The following is a 14,354-nucleotide window of genomic DNA, read 5'->3' on the forward strand; positions in this document are numbered from 1 at the left end:
ACTGCCGCCGGCCGCGGCTGAACTCCGTCTGCCGGGACAAGGTGAGTATATATATTATTTTTATTTTTACACATTTCTGGATGAATTGCAGGGAAGGGCTTATATATTTAAGCCCTTCCCGACAATTCATCCCGCGATCGCCCGCAGCGCATTGCTTTCAATGGAGCCGGCTGTATTGCCGGCTCCATTGAATTCAATGCGTTGGACAACTCCGGCCCATTTCTATTGAAACGCGGCTAGGAGCAGTATTTTTGGGCGATTTTTCGGCCCCTGTCACGCGATTTGCGGATGCGCATCCGTCATGCGATCCGCAAATCGCGGGAAAAAACGCCCGTGTGACTAAGGCCGTAAAGGGGTTTTGTCAATACAATCTGTATTTTTATTTTTCAATTCCTCTGCCCTGCCCAGCATACGCTGTTGTAAACAACACAGGCAAAACTTTTTTTTCACAGGTAATACTTACCTATGTTCTATTTTTCAGCTTCATGATCTTGTTTAGATCTTCAGCTTGTCTTCTTTTCCCAGCATCACTTGCACTGGAGAGCTATGTCTGCCCTCACAGTGCTACTTCCGCCCATTTCTAATATATGAACACTCGTGGCGATATTCCGCACCTGCGCACTAAAACAGGCTGCCGAGGATTTGGCATTTCATGCTGGGTAGTGAATGCTACGTCACTAGTGATGTAGCGTACATTGCCTTGTAGAATGTAAAATGTAGCGATTGGACGTTACGTCACCATAAAAAGAAGAATCGGACAGCTTGCAGTGAGGTGACCCGGGGGACTGGAGGAGCAAGGAGAAGATCGGAAAGGAGAAGATGTGATTAGAAGACTGACAGGGGAGGAATAGGCAAGTATAGAACTTCTTTATTCTAATGACAGAACAACTTGTTCTTCTGCCGTGTGATCCTTTACTAGTTTTTTTCTGAGTTGTCAATGTGTTTGAATTCTATCATTCTGTCTTCCATGAAATAAGCAAATTTACTATAGAAAGTTGTCTTCTGAATCTCCTTGCTAAGTATGGAAGCACCTTTTAAATATAAACCTCTTGAATGTTCTTAATTGTACTTTATACCTGATTCTCTCATAGTAAGGACACATTCAGGACACATTCCTTTCATTCCTACATGATCTTCACCTCTAAGAACCAGTGTAATGTCTGCAGAGAGATTAACACTGTCCATTCCGCATTGAAGAGAACGGGCAAGTGGCGTGCCTCTATGTTACCTCTAAATAATAGTATTCTGCATTATGTTGTAATGACTTGTATCTGTTTTTCTATAGTTAGTTACCCTAATCTTATGTAGTATTATTCATACTGTTTGATGAGCAGTTCTGATGAATGAGTTACTCACACATCCTCAGTGGCTACAACACTCTCATTTTCCGGGTTTTTACTCATTAGACATAGCAGTTAAGGGTGTGAATACACAACAGAGTAGTAGTAAAACATTGACATCATCGTTCCACCCCACGCAGCACATCCCAGGATGTTGATATTGGTTTGACACACCATATTCAAGTTAGTAATTGGAGACACAATACGCAAAATAATTTTAATTATGACTCAGTTAATCCTGTCTGCAACACATTGCTCATGTCTGAATTGTGTTAACCACAAAAACAAGTTCTGGAAAGTCCTTACTACTACACAGTAGACTAAGGATACATTTTACATGCCATTCAGCCTCCTTGTCCAACATTCCACCATCCTGGGGTTCCATATGAAATGCCGAAAACTTCATTCAGGACAGCTCCATAGGATATCGTTACCAAACAGAGACCAAAGCTGCAGAAGGTACACTATTCCGTCCAGCGAAAATGCCAGGTTTGCAGCTTGGGTGTCTATTTCAGTAATGACAATCTATGGAGCTGTCCAGGGTTCCATCTGAATGACATTCTTAGCTGCAACAGCTCCGATAAGCAGCGCGGTTAATCGGAGCTGTAAACCCTTTAAATGCCACAGTCAATTCTTACAGCACCATTTAAATGCCCTGATCGATGTTCAAGGGTCCCGTGATAAGATCGTGGATTGCTGTGCAGTTGCCAGGGCAGTCGGGGGGCTTCTGGGGTGGCTTGATATATTGCCTCTCAGGTCATGGTATAATGTAATACTATGGCATTACATCATACTGCAGGAGTGATCAAAGTATCACAAGTTCTTGTTCCCTCTGGCAACTAAAAAAATGTAAAAAATTAGTTTTAAAAAGTTCATTAAATGTTAAAAAAAATGAAATGTAATAAAAAGGTAAAAAAAAACTTTGTCATATTTGTAATTAAAGAATCTAAATAATAAAACAAAAATACATTTTTGATATTGCTGTGGCTGTAAAAGTCTGATCTATTAAAGTAACGCATTATTTACCCTGCATGGTGAACGCCATCAGAAAAGCAAAACAAAATGCAGAATTGCACTGTTTCGGTACCCTCGTCTCCAAAAAAAAAAATGTAACAAAAAGCGATCTAAAAGTTGTACATACTCCAAAATGGTACCAATAGAAGCTACAGAACGTCTCGCAAAAAATGTGCCCTCACACAACTATGTCTATGGAAAAATGAAACAGTTATGGCTGTCAAAAGATGGCGATAAAAAATCATTAAAAATAAATATCTTCTGAAAAGCATAAAAGTAGTAAATATAAAAGTAGTAAAAGATGTAAAAAAAAATATACAAGTTTGGTATCGTAGTAATCGTACCGACCCATAGAATAAAGTTATTATGTCATGTTTGTTGCAGTTTGTGCGCCGTAAAAAAAGATGCAACGAGAGATGGCAGAATTTTATTTTTTCTCCATTTCTCTCCACTTAGACTAATTTTTTAGGTTTTTCTGTACATTATATGGTAAATTAAATAGCACCATTGAGAAATACAACTCGTCCCGCAAACAACAAGCAATCATGCAGCGACGTCGATGGATACATAAAGGAGTTATGATTTTTTAAGAAGGGAGGAGGAAAAATCAAAAATGGAGAAAAGAAAAATGGGTTAAGGAGTGAAGAAAGAAGAAATCATGTTAAAAGGAGAAGTGGCTTATGTGTGATTGGTCTCGAATACTGGAAGGGCAATGGTGAAGGTTTTCTGCCTATCAGTTCCGAGAGAAAGCAACCCCCTGTATGTCCTGCCCTTTTCTCACTGCCATAGTCACATGGTTGTATCACTAAATGGCAGAGAAGGAATTGAAAATACCAATAATGCCTCCATGGGAACATATACAGAGACTGTTTTGCCGGTATTGCTGTTAATTTATTTTTGTTTTTAATTTCAGTCTCCCTTTATGCAGAAGCAGAACTGATTATAACAAAGAGGAGGCTCATTATAGGGGGTTATCTGGAACTTTTTACTATGGACGACTTATCCTCGGGATAGGTCACCAATAGTTGATCGTGAGGGTCCACCGCTCAGGATCCCTGCTGATAAGCAAATCCCTGGGCCTGCTGTTAGTAGAAACAGCGCTGGAAGCAGATAGCACTGGCCAAATTGCAGTGGCCCAGTGTGGTACTGCAATCACAATTCCTATTGAAATCAATGGGAGCTGTGCCTGTAGTACCAAATCGGGCCGTTGCAATGTTGATAGCACTATCTGCTGACCGCAGGCTCTTGCTAATCAACTACTCTCATAGAAAGGACTTCTATTAAAGGGGATGTCCCGCGCCGAAAGGTTTTTTTTTTTTTTCAATAGCCCCCTCGTTCGGCGCGAGACAAACCCGATGCAGGGATAAAAAAAAAAAAAACGGGTAGTACTTACCCGAATCCCCGCGCTCCGGTGACTTCTTACTTACCTTGTGAAGATGGCCGCCGGGATCTTCACCCTCGGTGGACCGCAGGTCTTCTGTGCGGTCCATTGCCGATTCCAGCCTCCTGATTGGCTGGAATCGGCACACGTGACGGGGCGGAGCTACGAGGAGCCGCTCTCCGGCACGAGCGGCCCCATTCAGAAGGGAGAAGACCGGACTGCGCAAGCGCGTCTAATCGGGCGATTAGACGCTGAAGATTAGACGGCACTATGGAGACGGGGACGCCAGCAACGGAACAGGTAAGTGAATAACTTCTGTATGGCTCATATTTAATGCACAATGTACATTACAAAGTGCATTAATATGGCCATACAGAAGTGTATAACCCCACTTTGTTTCGCGGGACAACCCCTTTAACTCAAAATTCCCTAAGAGGGTATTTGAAAATGTTTTTGTTTTAAACAATAACGTATCCATAACTTGACAGTCTATTTAAATTGATAGCAAATAGCAGATGATGACTATCTCTCCGTTCTGCAAATTGATACTTACTACTTTTACACCCATCATTCACTTCCCTTTTTAATAATTCCAGTAAATGGTAACTAAAAAAATTGTAATAATGTTATCTAGAAAATGCACTTAGTGAAGTGAAAGTAATTCATGGAGGAAGTGAGAGGATCGTATTGTGATGACGCTCTAGAGGAAAGAGTTAAAAGACACAAAGGCACGCAGCCCTTGGGTACTAAAGTCCAATCTTAAATCCTTTGCCTGCAGGATACAGCTTTGTGTTCTTACAGCACATTGTACTTCTTGGAAACTTGGCAAGTGGTGCAGCGCCAGCGAGGAATTCATGAACTGTACATAGTTATGTACACTCAGTGATTAGACCAAAAGGGGATACATAGAGAAAGGAGTTTATAGAATTCATGGCTTGCTGTATAGGTGAAGCTGTTAGTCTCATTTTGACATGTTGTTACCTGCAGACACTGCATTGCTTGCTTGTGCCAGAATCCTTGGGCGGGACATTGATTAGCAAGTGGAGGGCACTTTCTCAACTCCTAACCTGCCCCCTTCGCTCCTCGTTTCCTCGTCACAGTTGGGTGGAGATTAAGAATTGCTGCTTACCTCAACTGTTTGTTCCTGTTCTCTTTGGGATCTAGGTGGACACAGTATTGTATAGCTCATAAGACAGGAAGCCAAGGTGAGACCACTTTTACGATCATACAATACTCAAATCAATGCTTTGATGTCTATGGAACTATAGAGAGGGTCACCTCTGTATTATTTATTGCTGCACTGATTTGTTGAGTATACTTTAGTGTAAAGTCATTCTAGTTTGACTTGTTTTAGAAGTAACTGCATTGTATATTCATGTATGTTTACTTTTATACCTTTTTTGTTACTTGGCTTCACTATTCACTGATTTTCCCTTAAAAGTAACATAAAAAAGAGTATTTTTAGGTACTTCACCGGGGTTAATTTACAGAGGTATTCCAATGGATAACATATATATATCTTAGATCAGTGGGGCTTAGATCCGTCAGAATGGAGGACCTCGGTCATCACTCTCTCCCACCAGCATGACCACAATTGATTAGAAGTTTGTACAGAGCAGCGGTCTTGTATGCAGTCGAGCCCTCTCACATATTGCATAGGGCAGCATAAACTTTTGATGAAAATTTCTATCTTTTATATTTTTTGTTTGATTTGGCTTGAAAAAGACCATATAAGCCGAAACGTCACCATTTGCAATTTTTGATGATGATACGTTTTATGGGCATGCTTGGATTTCTTCCTTCGAACTGCTGTTAGATGTGTATTTTATATGCAACACATATACAGTAGCACTATAGTTAGGGCATACAATTACATATGTCATTTTATTATTCCACTTTACAAGTAGTCACTGGCAATGTTGAGGCCTGAGGCTCCAATGGAAGTGCATATGTTCATATATCTATAGATTAAGTCTACAATTTTCTCTTAATGACAGGTTGGGAAATGTCTTTTGCAACTGCAAACATGATAATAAATAAACATTACATTCTGTATTGCCCAACAGTTATTTAGTTCCAAGTCAGTATGCATTTTATTTTGTCATCCGTCCTCCTTTGATCTGCTGACTAGGAATTATACAGTATAAATAGGCAGAAAATAACAACTTTGTTCTATTTTAAAAGTTTCTTTGTAGGCCAGGAAATACGGATCATTGTCTGAGTAACATTGAAACATGACATGATCATTACACATTGCCGTATACGTATGTAGAAGGTGTTGCATACCGCCAGACAATGTTATATGCCTTATTAGGGTATTTGTTTTTGATGGAGAGATTCTCACATGAGTTTTTGGCACTGAGAAACTGTAGGGAAGCTCTATGCTACACATGTCAAACACAAGGCCAATGGGCCAAATCTGGCCTGCCGCCTCATTTTATTTGGACTGTCGGCAGTGCAGCAAACTAACAGGCATTCCACCCACCTACCTTCAGCAGCAGTCTGGCGGCAGTGCAGAGTCTGTGACCGCTGTCCTCTTTCCTCGGGGTCCCGCAGCAGTGCTGAGTCTGTGACCATTGACCTCTTTCCTTAGGGTCTGCATGCACTATTCTGTATGTAGCCCAGACACCAAACGGAGAGGTCAGTGGTCAAAAACTCAGCAGCCTCTGCCATCCCCGAACTGGTGCTGAAGGTAGGTGAATGAAATATCTGTAGGGATGCTAGCCAGCCAGAGGCCAAAAAAGGGGTTGCTATTACCACTGGGGCTTATATAGGGGACACTATTACTACTGGAAACTACTACAGCCATTATGGTGGTTTCTATTACTACTTTGGCCACTATGGTGGTTACTATTACTACTGGGGCCACTATAGAAGACATTATTACTATACTGTATTATAATCAGCCCTTTGAAGGCAACCATGGCAGATGTGGCCCTCAGTGAAAATGAGTTTGACCCTGTTGTAAGCAAACTGTGAATTGCATGAACATTCACTAAATTCATTGGACATCCCTGACATGGTAGTAGGCCGAGATAGACAATCCCATTCATGGCTACTTCTAGGCTGCCTAAATAAAGAAAAGATATGCGTAGGGAGGAGACACAAATTAGATATTAAAAAAAACCTTTCTGACAGTGAGGGTGATCAATGAGTCGAACAGGTTACCACAGGAGGTGGTGAGGTCTCCTTCAATGGAAGTGTTCAAACAAAGGCTGGGCAGACATCTATCTGGGATGATCTAGGGGCTTGGACCCGATGATCCTGGGGGTCCCTTCGAACTCTACCATTCTATAATATACTGTAGCTTGTGAAGAAGAGTTGGCGGTACATCAGTAGTATGCTATGTCACATATGCACTTACACAAACTATGACCAGGTTTGATTAGAAGTCGGAATGAAGCCAAACCAAATATCCAGATACTTAAGCGATTCATACATCCTAATATTCTGTACAACACATATTGTGAAGTGTTATGTTTTACCCCTAACCCAAAAGGACCAGGACTACTTACTTTTCAATACACTCCCATGCCCCTTTTGGGATCATACCAAAGGACTAGCTGGGTGCAGCCAATATGACCAAGTGATGACCAACATCAGAAAGAATAGAGTAGTAGAAGTAAAGAAGTGGTGGAGCGACCCCAGTAGTATATGAAAATATAAATAGATATATAGAATTGGGAACTATGTTCTCCATTTGAAGGGTGGTACGCTAGGTACTGGCTCCAGAGACACAGACAAGGGGTCTCTAATTTAGAAGGTGCAACTCACCCAAAGTAACGTTATACCCAGCTGGGTAAATGTAATGACCATATAGACAAGAAAAAAATAAAAAACTACTTTGGGTATGTGGCGCGACCTCAGATATAATATAATTACATAAGATTGTTTATTGCAAAAAAAAACCCAGTATATTCTCGTTTTGAGGTTTTCGTGAACCTCTTCCTCAGTACTTGCTAAGGATACACTAAACATATATATTTATGTAAATCAATGCTGTACTAAGGGGTGACATGGGTAGATACTGGTAATGGATAAAACGTAGTCCAGATAAATGATTAAATGTAAACATGAATGAACCCAAAGAAAGAAAAAATAAAACAAAAACAGAAAAATTCTAATAGGAGTTTTCTTAAGACACCAGTATCATAATAATAATGGAAAATAGTCTTGGTTGACCGCTGGTTTTACAGGAAAAGGAGTCATTCTGTTAATAATTTGCAACAACCACATAATGTATCACATAGTACACCAACAACAGTGCCTGTAACACATATTGATTTAGGCCTCATGCCCACGGCCATGGCGGACCCCACTAGTGGAATATCACAGCAGAGTCTGTCACGGCGCCCCACAAAACCTTCATACTCACCTCCTGTATCTGCCGCATTATTCCTGTCCTTCGATCCGGCATGCTTGCGCAGTACAGGGCATGCCGCACCAGCAGTGCAGGATGACGCGGCTCCTGGTGGGCGGGGACACGTATTCACGGGATACTTCCGCTGTGCTACAGCGGAAGTATAGCATGACAGCCGTCTTCCATTGTAGTCAATTCCCGTGGCAATTAGAGCATGCCGCGGTTTCTTTCACGCTGCGGAAGTCCGTGATGAATCATAATATTTACTGTAGCAAAATAATGTTGTCAATGAACAATCTTCTATAATGATATTGTGCCTGGAGGTCGCGCCACATACCAAGATAGTTTTTAAGAAATTTTTCCTTCTCTATATGGACATCAGAAGGAAGGTATTTCTACTTAGGAAATTCTTAACTTTTCTGAAAAAGCCAACTCTACAAGCCGGGAGCATTCTCTGACAATATCCTCATTGCCTGCCTGATGGTTGCTTGAACCTACACATTTTGCAATCTAGACGCTAACAAGCCTCATCAAGCATAAGTAGTAAAACAAGGTGTAGTGCATGAGTAGTAATGGTAGAATCTATTCTCCGTTTTGCAATGTATCCCTGATGAGTCTTCTCATGACCCAACAAACATGATCATTCGAGGTAGACAAGAATATTGTCAGGGTGGCTTCCATATTCATGGGGCTGACACTTTACCAGCTTACATCTCATCTTAGGATCAGTATTATGAGAAGTCATATAAAGAGACTCCTGAGATAGGAAACTGATCATTTACTCTGACCTTCTGACTTATACTTGTGAATAGTGGTGCTATATAAGGGAGATGGAACAATACCTCCACAGTGCTATGGCACATGGATTTGCAACGTGACACAATTCAAGTCCAGGTGCAGCTCGTGAATTAGTGGTAAATTGCAACCTAGTACCCTTAACTAGTCACATACAACTGTCATAGTTTTACCATAGTTTGTGGCTGCTAACCTTATTGTACATTGTCCATTATTAAATCTACATTTTAAAATACTAGTATTTATCTGTGATAGATAATATACCGTGTTTCGCCAAAAATAAGACCCTGACTTATGTTAATTTTTGGTTGTGTCTTATACTCACCTAGCAGACGCCGTATAGGCCCCTCCCACCGATGCTCCGGCAGGCTTTCGTGTAGTCCTCAACGCCGACGGAGTATCTCTTGCTGGTGACAGGGCTTGCCTCCAGCAAGCGATTGAGCTGATTGGTTCACGAGCGCTGCCTCAGCCAATCAAAGCAGGCGCTCGATGAACCAATCACAGCCAACCCGCGTCGACGGAAAAATAAAAAAGTTATGGCTTTTGAAGAATGGAGATGAAAATCCGCCAAAAATCGTTGCGTCCTTAAGCCCAAAATAGGCCATGTCATTAAGGGGTTAATAATGGAGTGTGCTGGCTGTAATTTGCTACAATGCTATATCCTGATTTCTTTTGGCTGTCCTTTAGTTAACAGAGGGTCTCAGGATAGGACACCAATGGCAGATCAGCAGTGGGCTACCGCCGATCAGCTGACTGCATGCTGCAATGGACGGCAGAAAATATCAAAGTGTTGTCTGTTGCGCAGCGGCCCCGTTTGGCATGGCAGCTTTCTCTTACTGAATGGGAAAGACCTGCAATACCAAATTTAGCCACTTGCTACATATGAGGCATTGCCAGTTCAGACCATCCGTAACATTATGTACAGTGATCATTTGATCGCCAGGGAACCCCCGCCGATCAACTGATTACAGTACATACCACTCCTGGAAATCCACTTTAACCGTTTAATTAGTCATAGCAATCACTATTTCATTACATTATGCATTACTTTAGCGGTCTTGTTGCTTCTTTATATAAGCGCACATAGCTGTCCTAAATCCTGTAGAGTCTCTTCTCCGAGCTTCTCATAGCTGCAGGACTGCTTTTCTGACTGCTTACAAGCACAGACATGCCTGCCTAGAAATCTGAGCACACGGTGCTTACCCTCAGGAGAGTGATATTAGCAGGAATGTAGATCGGCTTGATTAACGCCATTTATGCATAATTTAGCTGTAAATTCCAGATCCAGTGAAGTCAATAGCTGTAACAAAGTTATCCTTCAGTAATCTTGTACTTAGACTAGTCATCACGCAGACAATGAGATCACGTCAGTGTCATTTCTTACTTGTAAAAATACTAAAGTAGTAACGGCTATAAGTTACTTACTACTATACATACATACCTTGTATGGGATTTAGTATATGGATGCCTTATATATGCAGCACATTGCATTGTAAGTACCATAAAAGTGCAATACATATTGTATATTGTTGAACCACAGGAGAAATTACTGCATGCTCAATCAGTCATAGAAATAAGATAACAGTTGGCCAAAAATTGTTTGCCTGTAGTTGTCCCCCTCAATCCTGGCTGGTAATACATATTTACCTACTTCAAATGTGCGATTTATGTAAATCGCAGCAATCTTTGTACATATTTGAAGCGTGCCACTGAACTTAGGACCAGACTAAGGCTGGCTTCACACGAGCGGATTTTTACTGCGGAGTCCGCACGGAGGTCCTGCAGCAAACAGCACGCTCTGAAAGGTATGTAAAATCGCTTTTTCATGCACACTGGCGGAAACAAATTGTGTATTCGCGAGCCGAGGAAAAATCGTGGCATACTCCATTTTACCACGGACTCCATGCGGACAGGCTTCATTGAAGTCAATGGAAGCCCTCTGACGCGCAGCCCATCTGCAATTGACATTGTGGATAAGGGTGCGGGTTCTCCAGTCATCGCCTAGCGACGGCGTGGGAAAAAACAAATATTTTAAAAAAAAATCTGTAGTGCTCATGACTGACGTCGTATGTTCGCGGTCATCTGTAGTACAGAAAAAGCAGGTACGCGGGGTTGCCGGTTGGGGTCACAGCCTGATTATTACGTTTAATTAGCGCTATGTAATGCAGAGAGAATGCGGAAGTAACACTTATGCATTCCACACGGAGATCATGTGACCACCGAGAGCCTCCTGACCTCAGCTGTCACTCGCACCCGAAATCAGGAGGATGAAGAGAGATTGCAGAAGTGTTACTTCCGCATTCCGCCCGGCGATCATGTGACCGCCAGCACCCTCCTGATCTCGGCTATCAGTCACAGCTGAAATCAGGAGGGTAAAGAGAGAATACGGAAGTATTACTTCCGCATTCTACCGACGATCATGTGACCGCCGACATCCTCCTGATATCTGTCAGAAATCAGGAGGGTAAAGGGAGAATGGAGCTGGGGAGAATGGAGATAAAAAAACAATTGGATTGGAAAGAGTTAATGCTTGCTACATTTGTACATAATATACACAGTATGCAGAATAATATTCTAAAACCATACAAGGGGGAACCTAAAGAAAACAGGCTGATGGGTGGGGCATTACCAGTACAGGCTTCCGTTGCTAGATGAATGTCTGCAGAACCCTCCTGAGGTTGTATACCAGCCAACATTACTGGGGAAGGTTGTGTTCGGATCCAGTGATTTTTTTTTCCAACAAGTTGTTCAGTTCTTCGCCTGCTTTGTGATGGCTGATTCATACGAACAATGATCATTTGATGTGAGAGGGATAGTGCATTCAGAAGTTGTAAAGCAGGGTCAAACAGTCAGCCAAAGTTTTTATTGGAAAGTTTTGAAAAGGTTGTGTTATGTTGGTGCAGGTCTTATTTGCCTTGCCTAATATTTTTATAGCTAAATGGGAAGGGTATGCACACACAATCAGACACCTTTCACACCTAACAAACCAAATGTCCTATCACCTAAGGATGAAAGGGGTTATACCAAACATAAATAGAACGTGCAAGCAACAAAGGGAGAACAGGGACATCAGACCTTACACCAACACCAAGCAGCCAAATACTTACCAATTGTACTAATACACCAGCAGTTGGTAACATCAATAAGTATGAGGCAATGGTTAGTATTTTAGCCAAAACATGTAAGCCCACAAGCCCACGTCAAGGGTCCTCATTGTCTTATGAATTCGTATCCTAACAAGACAACTAAACCCTAGGAAAGGGAACACTGTCTACAGTGGGGTTCTAGGTACATTAAACATATATACTGTAAGTAATAGCCATTTCCATAAAACCTTCTATAGCTCACCTATAACCAGCCAGAGATAAGAAATGATAACAGTGTGGACAGGTATCAGCACCAACAAGCCCATCATTCATATGAGTAAGATGGAAACACTGTGCCTATGCCACAACTTGTATTTCACAGGTGTGTCCGTGTCATGCTTCTGGGAAAGAACATATAACTCCATTACCTGTACATATGCACATAAAGGCAGTACATATACATACACAGGACTTTTTATCCTATAGTTAGATTTCACATATCGGATATTGCTTTACAAAGGATCTGCAGATGGAAATCATATTCCAGCTCACTACCGGATTACAACTCCACACAGAATGTCGCAGTCATGCGATATTTTATGGGGCACCACATAAAGTACAGAGCCGCAGGAACTCTGTGTACCTCCATACTATCTGCTTGCACGCTACTCAGCAAAATATCCTTCAGCCCAGAATACCCTATTTTTCTTCATCTGTAATCCTTTGCTGTCAACATTAGGGTGGCCGTATGCACATTGGCACACTTCCCACGGATTCCTATGGAGCCCTTGGTGCGCAAGTGCTCAGAAAAATAGAGCAAGTCTTATTTTTTTCATGTGTGAACAAAATACGGAAATGAGAACGAACCCATTGATATCAATGATTTCTATTCTCTGTGAATTGCGCAGGGAAATTTTGCTCGCACAAATACGGTCATCAGAAGAAGATCTTAAAGATGGGTACACTCAATAAACTGTGAATTGTGCAACTGAATGTTGAACCTTTTACCCGTTATTTAGACCAGATTCACATGGACATAAGTGCAATTCTGTCGCACAAACACGCGGCGGATTTGTATGGCCAAAATGCGCTTTCGCTAGCGTATTTTGGCAGCGGGGGGGGGGGGGGTAGCTGGGTCTATTTCTGCTTACAAATGTGTAGGCACAAATGGGTTTTGTTTACTGGGTATTGCGTGTGCAAATTTGGCACACAAAATATAGCGTGCAAATACTGCCATGTGAATCTAGCCTAAGGCCCAATGCCCATGGACAGGTTTTCGCTGCAGAGTTCACGGCCAGATGCCCGCCGCCAATTTGACAGCAATCTCCGTCCATAGACATGCTATATTAAAAGATTCTTCCCTGCTGCGAGCAGAAATCAACTGTGATTTTTCTGCTTGCAGGGGAGAATCACAGCATGTTCTATTCTGTGTGCAAAAATCGCACGGACGGCTTCCATTGCAGTTAATGGAAGCCATTCGTCTCATGGCACTTTCGCAGTGAGCACAGCAGAAATATCGCGGTAATCCGCGTTATAGCTCAGCGCGTCATGCCCTGCACTGCGCATGCACCCTGACTTGCTGGCCGAGACACTGGCGGCGGATCCGGGCAGGTGAGTATGGGTCTCTGCCTGGGCACCGGGTCTGATTCCGCTGTGAAATTTCGCAGTTGAAATCCGACCCGGCAGTGGGCATGTGGCCTAAGGGCGGGTTAAGACAACCGTATTTGTGCATGTTTTTGCGCATGTAAAATATACTTGCGCAATGCACAGAGAATAGAACCCAGTTATGTCAATGGGTTCGTTCTCATGAGTGTGCTTTGCACGCACAAAAAATAAGTTTTGCTCCCTTTTCGTGCATATTTGCGCACCAAGGGCCCCATAGAAGTCAATGGGAGATGCGCAAATCAGGAAATGTCAGGAGTTGCAGTTCTACGAACATTAGGGGGGTCACACCATGCAGATGGCTCTTCTAAACTGTGTTAGTTTCTCATTGAGTTCAGACAGGGGTGAAAAATTTGCACCAAAATTAGAGATGAGCGAACGTACTCGGTAAGGCCGATTTCGCAATCGAGCACCGCGATTTTTGAGTACTTCACTACTCGGGTGAAAAGATTCGGGGGGCGCCGTGGGTGAGCGGGGGGTTGCAGAGGGGAGTGGGGGGGAGAGGGAGAGAGAGAGAGCTCCCACCTGTTCCGTGCTGCTACCCCCCGCTCCACCACACCCCGCCCCCCGAATCTTTTCACCCGAGTAGTGAAGTACTCAAAAATCGCGGTGCTCGATTGCGAAATCGGCCTTACCGATTACGTTCGCTCATCTCTAGCCAAAATCCAATACAATGTGTGATTGGGGATTTAAAACATCATTCGTATGTCTTGTAG

The 14,354-nt window shown here is 42.5% G+C and overlaps 1 protein-coding gene across 1 annotated transcript in view; it reads left to right on the forward strand.

Annotated features, from left to right (window-relative positions):
- The first annotated feature begins 4,814 nt into the window (after nt 1-4,814).
- The window catches only part of FERMT1 (FERM domain containing kindlin 1), a 47,924-nt gene continuing 38,384 nt past the window's right edge, over nt 4,815-14,354 (forward strand). The window contains exon 1 of the mRNA XM_066595680.1: nt 4,815-4,940. The gene's annotated coding sequence lies outside the window, so the exon portion shown is untranslated. The remainder of the gene's footprint in view (nt 4,941-14,354) is intronic.

Source organism: Eleutherodactylus coqui, chromosome 3 (assembly GCF_035609145.1).
Source record: "Eleutherodactylus coqui strain aEleCoq1 chromosome 3, aEleCoq1.hap1, whole genome shotgun sequence".
Taxonomy (NCBI): Eukaryota; Metazoa; Chordata; class Amphibia; order Anura; family Eleutherodactylidae; genus Eleutherodactylus; species Eleutherodactylus coqui.